This window comes from Diadema setosum, chromosome 20 (genome assembly GCF_964275005.1).
Source record: "Diadema setosum chromosome 20, eeDiaSeto1, whole genome shotgun sequence".
In the NCBI taxonomy this organism is placed as follows: Eukaryota; Metazoa; Echinodermata; class Echinoidea; order Diadematoida; family Diadematidae; genus Diadema; species Diadema setosum.
In genome coordinates this window covers 11,569,366-11,576,256 of record NC_092704.1, presented here as the reverse complement: position 1 = coordinate 11,576,256, position 6,891 = coordinate 11,569,366, and the positions used below count along the sequence as shown (strand labels likewise).

Below are 6,891 nucleotides of genomic sequence, written 5' to 3'. Positions count from 1 at the left end.
ACCAGCCTGGTGTCGAGGGCAACGCCTACTTGAAAAGGACATGCTCTATTGTGTGTGCCGGAGACCCGATGAAGGTACGTTCATGGTCCAGTGCGACTGGTGTGATGAATGGTATCATGGGGTATGTGTAGGAGTAACACCACACGAAGGGGAGGCCATGAAGAAGTACAAATGTCCCCCTTGCCAGACAAATCAAGGTAAGTAGGCTTTTGTGGCTTCTCAAGTAGGTACAAAGTATTGTGCATTAACCACGCCTTCCCCATTTTCTTTTTGTATCCCCTCTGCAGAGTTATGGAGGGAGATCCACCCCCACCTGGAGAGGAACCCATCCTCGACGAGGCACCACCAGAGGCTTTGTTGAGGGCAGCACGGGAGAAGGACCGTCTCCTGCTCCCGGGAATATTGGTGCGGTTTGCACCATCTGTCACCCCAATGAGGAGGATATTAGACTCCTCGACCAAGAGTACCTGCGAGCTCTGGAAATGGAGGATTTTCAGTGGGTGGCATGCCTCCAGGAGTATCTCCTGGACTGTATGCCATACCAAGAGATAATCCTCCGTTTTCCCATGCCTGAGGGACGGGAGGATATTCCCTCCCCAGGGAGCTCATTCCCGAGGGAGATCTATTTTGATCCCCTCACACCCTGGTGGAGTGCATCCATGGCAGAAACTCAGCGGTTTCCAGTGGGGTTGGCTTTCCACCCCTCTTTTCGGAGCCGAGCTTCAAGAGTCTTGCCACAAGGGCAGGGAGAAGTGAATCCTCCTGCAGAGACTGACGGACCTGGGGATGTTTTGACACCCCACGCAGGCCGTGTTGACTCTGAGCCAGCTCCTCCAGGGGATGCCGCAGACACCAGGGTGGCAGAAACACCTGGTTTGGAGGAGTTGATGGATATTGAATCTGACCAGGAACCACCACCTGAGGAGGGTGCTAAGCTACCCCCTCAACAATCTGTGCTCGAGGGAAAGGTCCCACCATTTTCACCTCAGCAACAACAGCTCGAGGGAGGTGTTTCACTGCCCTCACCACAGCAACCAGCACTGGAAAGGGAGGTTCTACCCTCTCAACAAGGTCAATCCGCCATGGGAGGTCCCGGACCATCCTCAATCCAAGGTCAGGGTGCCAAAGAGGGGAGTCAAGACACACCCTTATTACAGCACCAACCGGCGGAGGACGTTCCTGCATTATCTCAGGATAGTGAGGTAGAGGGGGAGGGCATGGTGCCACCCCCAGTAGGTAATATACAGGCCGGAAATGGTGCTAAACCATTCAAGCAGAGGGTGCGGGTCACATTCGCACGCTCTCAACGGCCAACCGGGCTGGCTACTGTGGAGTCATCTAGGGTGGGAGGTCGATCTAGCCCACCCAAGCGGCCCGCAGACTCAGGGGGAGGACACCTTCCCACAAAGGCTAGGAAACGTTGCCCGGTGGTGGGGTGTACCGTAAAGGTCACCTCCAAATTGAAGTGGCATATATATGGCCACATGCCAGCTTGTTTCCAATTCCGGGAGAAGGAGGCCACCTTCTCACAGGGAGTAATACTCCAGCAGGTAGGGTGCCTACGTTTCCTAGTGCAGACCCTTACGGGATCCGCAGACTTGGAGGGTCTCCTCCAACTTCTGGATGCAGAGGCTCCTTCTCATTTCATGTGGGAGATTCCTGATCACCTACGGAAAGAGATGGATGCACTCATTGCTGGGATGGGGTGGAATCGACCACCCACTTTAACAATCAGGCCCAGCAATACTCCCGCAGCCCTGCTGCATTGGCGGGCACTGGCTTGGCTGACAGACAAGCTGTCACAGCGGGAGTGGGAGAGGTTTCTCCTCCTGGGCAGGGTAGAAAATCGCCCTGGCCCAGTGCATACTCAGGCTGCGCCCCCTTCCTCGGTGCTGGTTAGTGGGAGTACAGACCCCACAAACACCACGGCCCATGGTAAGGGTGCTCCCATTAAGCGGGAGGATGCGAATGCCCAGGCAAGGGATGGCATATCTTTGCCTGCTTCCCAGAGGGGTGCGAGTAATACGTCCCCCCGCCCTGCGGAGGCCAGGGTGTCCACTGCCCCGCCCTCGGGAGCAACACCGACCCTCACCTTTGCAGGTGTAACCCGCCGGCCACCTATCCCTGCTGCCTTCGACAGTCATTTTCATCTTGACAGGTTGGAGAGCAAGTTGCAGAAAAAGGGGCACGCTGCAATCACAGCGGAAGGTGAAAGACCTCCGCGGGTCCCTGTGCGGCTCACTGGGGGGGGGTTATCAATTATTGTGATCCCACAAAGTTTTCCGCAGTGGACATCCCCAGGGAGAGCTGCTGGCCGGTATCAGTGGGAATCCACCCAAAACATGCCAACTCAGTGGGAGAGAAGGAGGTAAATGAGCTGAGTCAGCTCATCTGTAACCCTAACATCCGGGCCTTCGGAGAAATAGGGTTAGATTATACCTCCCCTCCCCAGTACTGGGACAAGCAACTTTCCCTGCTGAAGGCATGCCTCAAAATTGGGGCAACAGGGAAAGTATTAGTACTGCATATCCGGGGTCGCAAGGACGCCCCAAATGCGGATGAACCCTCCCGGATTTGCCGGGAGGCAGTGCATGCATCCGTCAATCGCTATCAGAGGATTCACATCCACTGTTGCGCATTGGGGACCTCTGAGTTAGTTGCTTGGAGGAAGATGTTTCCCAATGTGTATTTTGGGTTCACAGCCAGGGTGCGATTTTTCAGCCCCAACCAGCTGGAAGCCCTGAAGACAGTGTCAATTCACCGTCTTCTAGTGGAGACAGATTCTCCACATTTACCCCCCTCGAAGGACCTTAAGGTCACCACTCCAATTTATATTGGAGAGGTAGCCTCGCTCGAGCGCGAGGGGAAGCTGTTGCTCCCCTGCTGGAGGCAACGAGGGTGAATGCCCTCACACTCTACGGGGCGTAAAGGGGATAGGATCCTCAGTGGGAGCTTACACAGCCCCACATCCACCCACAATCATGGCCAGTGGGAGGATTTTTCCCCCACATTTGTAACAGTATTTTGTATATAATGTTTACCTCTGAGGAGATTCCATTTTGTGAGGTATATTTATTGTGTTCTTACCTCATTTTACTCAGGACCAAAGAGTTTTTATGTGTGTGAGTTATTAAGGCCAGGGATTTGCCTTATCTTTGTTGTTACTGCCAAAGTGTTGCCAAAAAGAAAAAAAAAATGTTGCCAAAGTTTGTTAACAGTATTATTAAAGTTTGGTTAAGTTGACCAAAAGTTTTGTCACCAAATACAAGTAGTGTTATATTTTTAGAGTTGCCAGGGCTTGCCATTTGATGTTTGAATGGCAGCCATGGATACCTTGTTGTCATGGTTATGCAATTGTATTCAGTGTTAAGGTTTTTACTCTGTGGTATGTTATGTGAATTGGCCAGTAGAAATTGTGGCCGCCAGCTGTGATTTTGTGTGATTATGGTCGTGATTGTGTAGGTTCAGGGTTCCACAGACTACAGTAATTTTTGGTGATCTCCTCAGGTTAAAGGAATTTTTAGTGAATTTTTTTTTCTCCATCCGCGGGGGGCTGGGTTCATCTCCCTCCCAATAGCTCCGGTCCTTCACACCTCCATTCAGTGCATGAGTGACCTAGGCGGTGGCCCGCTGAACCGTCCTTGGCAGACCCCCCGAGGACTGGTCAGATTGCACATTCCCATGGGTGGGGCTCTGTGCGCTCCCCGGTTGTGCAGGATTTGGGGGTTATAGTTAGGTCTTTGTTTTGGCCAAGGTTGTTTTTTTTTTTCTTATTATGCCCTATGTTTTTTAAAACGGGGGGGGGGGGGGAATGTAGTAGTAGCACCCCTAGCGGTTTTATCCTAACCCTCCTGTCTACAGGGGAGGTATAAAAGGGATTGCCTGTACGTGCACCCCTCAGTTGTGACCTGGAACCTGATTGAAAGACATACTGACTGAGCTACAAGACAAGTTACAGTTGCAACTCACCAGTAGTGCCGGTAAGTACTACCGTTACTACAACAGTATCATGAATTTTGCTCAATTTGCTCGGTTGATGTATCTATAAAGTTTGGAGGAAGAAATGACATGTTCCGATACATTTCTTCTGATAAGCACAAGGAGATGGTAAAAGTGAGGTCATCGAGTCAGGGCATCCGAAGCTTTTTCAGGCAGGCTAATTTTAGGTATTTTCTTGTTGATTTTAGAACTGATTACGAGTTTCTATCAATAACAATGTCTGAAGTAAGAAGGTTGAAAAATGATTATGAGGCACTAAAAAAGCACTCCTACACTCTTTTCTATCTACTGGTAATGGAGAAATTTTTGCATGATGACATCCCAAATTTGGCTCAAAATTTCTCTTTTTTGAAATGTACTTCTGGCAATCACACATTATATGTCAGTAATAGGAGTATAAAATTCATAGAATAGCTGTTTAAACACAAATTTTAGATTCAAAACTGATAATTGAAAAGCATATTTTTGTTGAGAAAAACAAAACCATGTGTAAGAAATTCAACACAGTGACATACATACACACACTAAGGCGCCTTGGCAGATTATATGCTCCAGCAAAACCGCGGCGCTCCCGCTCAACGGTCTTCTATTGTTTCGCCACGTTCTTTTAAATCCTCCCATTCAAAAGCCCGCTGCGCGGCGCTTTTAGCATTTGGCCCGTGCGGCGCTTTTTTCAAGGAGCCGACCATTCACAAAATCTGGGCGTCAGAGTGCGTACGTTGAATTTTAGCAATATAGCGCCCTCTACGTTAGGATATGAATAACACCTCGGAACAGAAAACCTGTTAATCTCTGGTGTCCACAATGAATTCTACGACTTCAGTCCACTCTGACAACCGGGAAACTCAACAACTTTATAAAAGTAAAATATACACAAAACATACGCATTCTATCCAACATTTTCGCGACTTTTAGTTACTGTGTTGTGTCATATACAGGTTTGTACATTCTTCCCCATCATCTTGACCTATGGAGTTGCAAGTTTTTGTTTTGTTTTGTGTGTGTGTACAAAAAAAAAAACAACGTTAGAAATTAAACATCCGAATGAGAGGTATAAATTGTAGATAGTCACGAAGATCATTTGCGTTGCAGGTATATTTGATAGTCACAGGCCTACGAAAAGCTGGAAGATATTACATCGCTGATGTATTAAAAAAAAAAACAGAATAAACACGCATGCATTGCATGTGAAGAACACAAACATCAAAAAGGGTCGCGGAAAGAATGATAGTTGGGAATAGAACACAAAACGTTTCACAACCTCTTTCTTGAGGGACAGGTCTGTGGATATGTTGTGTGTGTGTAAGAGGTGACTTGTTTGTTTGTCATTTATAGTATTAGAGAGTAATTACATGAACGTCTATACATATTGAAATTGATATGCATACTGTTATCTTGATGACATCCAGCTGTTTTTGTACTATACTGACATCAAAGGACTTAACCACAAAGTGGTGGGGCGTGCAAAGACAGTTAATCTATTAACAGCAAATCTTGCACATATAGACGTGGCTGGTGTTGGGTAGCACCCCTTTTAAAATCATCAAGCTTTCGGGCGAAATGCCCTTCTTCAGGATCTACACAGTCAATGCATGAATATATATATATATTACATGTTCATCTCAAACATGCCATCTGTACATCGAACAAAAAGGTTTATATTCACAAAATTTTCAGACCGCCTCGGGCCTTCGTCAGTGTGATGTATACTAGGACAATGATGATAAGTTGTTTTTTTTTTGCAAGCATGAATCATAACAATGCTCTGCGCATAATGCAGTGCGTTGCAGTAGAGCTGCGTTGTCAAGGAGAGCGTTGATACGTCTTATAAACCTTTAGAGGTTTAATCTTTAAAGCAACACTTGTGGAGAATAGGGGTATGGTAGAAAGTAATTTACAATAATTCATACATATATATATATATATATATATATATGTATACATTATACTGTACGAGCTGAAATTTTCGCGGTGGTTTTATTTTCGCGAATTTCGCGAATCGCCTTTGAACCGCGAAAATAACACGCAAAAATAACAACGCGTGAATAACTAAGTTCAGTTAGACCCTCACAACCGCGAAATTAACAAGACGCGAAAATGTCCTCCAAGTAGCAATTCGCGAAAATATCTGTACGCGAAAATTTCAGCTCGTACAGTACACTACTATATATGCATGTATATATATACATGTGTGTATGTGTGTGTGTGCGTGTCTGCGTATTTACTGGCGGTTTGTCTCTCATTAGGTATGCAGTGTAACCCTGTGTATAGTTTTGTATGATCTTAGATTCCACGATTTATTTTTTTCCTCCATGATTGCGCTATGACTTTTTGATAATCAGTATCTCTCGAAATCATTCTAATCTGTCTAACTTTTTTTCCCACCGTCATGCTTCTACATCATTAATTCTCAAGACTCCAAAACTACAGTATCATGACGCTGAAATCATTTCAATCAGTATTTCATTTGAACAACACCAAAGTCAATCATACGCGTTTTAAAACACCCAATGTCAGAAAGCAATTTCAAGTCCATACCAGCTGTCGAACTATCATTCAACTTTGAATATCAACACGGCAGTTTAAACATCCACAGCCACATCACGCACGCATGTATTGATACACACCATAGAACGTGGTTACCTGTCGTTTTCTTTTTATCGCTCTTTTATACTGTTATATGGCAAAGCGGCTGTACTTTGTGCACAGTTATGTACGAAATCATTACAAAAGTATAAAGATATACTACTGGTGTAGAAAATGAACAACAACAACAAACATACATGCATGGGACGTGATGGATGCAGGCACTAATTTCACCTTGTAAACATTTACACATGGAAACCAGGTCTAATATATATATATATTTTTTTTTTTTTCTGCATGCATGGT

At 46.0% G+C, this 6,891-nt stretch overlaps 1 pseudogene; it reads left to right on the top strand.

Annotated features, from left to right (window-relative positions):
- Positions 1 to 291: 291 nt before the first annotated feature.
- LOC140243643 (uncharacterized) lies at positions 292 to 2,928 on the top strand (annotated as a pseudogene).
- Positions 2,929 to 6,891: the final 3,963 nt, after the last annotated feature.